This window comes from Vicia villosa, linkage group LG3 (assembly GCF_029867415.1).
Source record: "Vicia villosa cultivar HV-30 ecotype Madison, WI linkage group LG3, Vvil1.0, whole genome shotgun sequence".
In the NCBI taxonomy this organism is placed as follows: Eukaryota; Viridiplantae; Streptophyta; class Magnoliopsida; order Fabales; family Fabaceae; genus Vicia; species Vicia villosa.
In genome coordinates, this window is record NC_081182.1 from 117787355 (window position 1) to 117788430 (window position 1076).

Consider the following 1076-nt stretch of genomic DNA (forward strand, 5'->3'; position numbering starts at 1 on the left):
GTGGAGGGAGATTCTGTTATATAGAGTTCATGAGAGGATGTGAGCCATTGGATTGAAGGGGAGTTTGTTAAAGATTGGAGGGCTTGGATTGAGAGGTTAGAGAGTTAGTTTTTTCTGTTTGGAAATTATGAGTTAATAACTGATTCTGTTATTTTGCTGTTTGAAAGTTTGTTATAGGATAGAAGTTAGTTACTAGGTTTGGTAGTAGAGGTTTGAATTTCTGTTAGGTGAAAAAGGTTAGGAAAAGTTAGTTATGAAGACTGTTAGTGAATTTGTTTTGAACTAGGTTTAAAAGTTAGTTAAGATGGGAGTCCAAAGGGAAAAGCTGGAGGCTTTGTTAATCATGCAGGGTGGTTTGCTATTGTATTGATTTTGATGTTGTTTTTTATTTTGTAATTGTTTTGATACAGGCCTGCAAGTGATGGATATACTGTGTCAAGCTTTGACGTGTCGAATGCCTTGACTAGAATGGCATGGTGCAAACTGAGGTGAGTATGGAACATGTCGAGTGTATGCTGTTTTGGTTCAAACTGCCCTGCGAATGACTCGTTGACTTGCATCCCTGTGATGTGCATTTATTCTCGACACTGTAGGTAATTAGCTCTTTGCTACATTCCATGCCATTGAACAGCCCTGACAATGGACTAAACTTTGCGTATATATGCTGCCTGAGATGTGATGTGGTGTCAACATGATGATGATGATGATGATGATGATGATCTTACGCAGGTACGGATGGACGTTTGAAGTGTATTGGGCTGCTGTTAATCCTTTTCTTTTTTCTTCTGATTTTTCTGTTATCACTAGGTTTCTTGAATTGTGAGAGTTGGTAGTTAGTATATGATGAATTGGGTTGTTAGAAAAAAGTTAGTTAAAAACTGAAGTTGGTTAGAACAGTTAGGGAACACAGTTATTGTTAGGTGAATGAATTCTGAATTTGAACAAACTAAATGCTGAATGCGTATCTCAAATGCTTATTGGCGTAGCTGCCCCAACTTGAACTAACGAGCAATCATGCTTGAATGCAGGTCTGACTTATCAAATATGGAGGAGCTGGCAGTGTGTGCATGCATGAA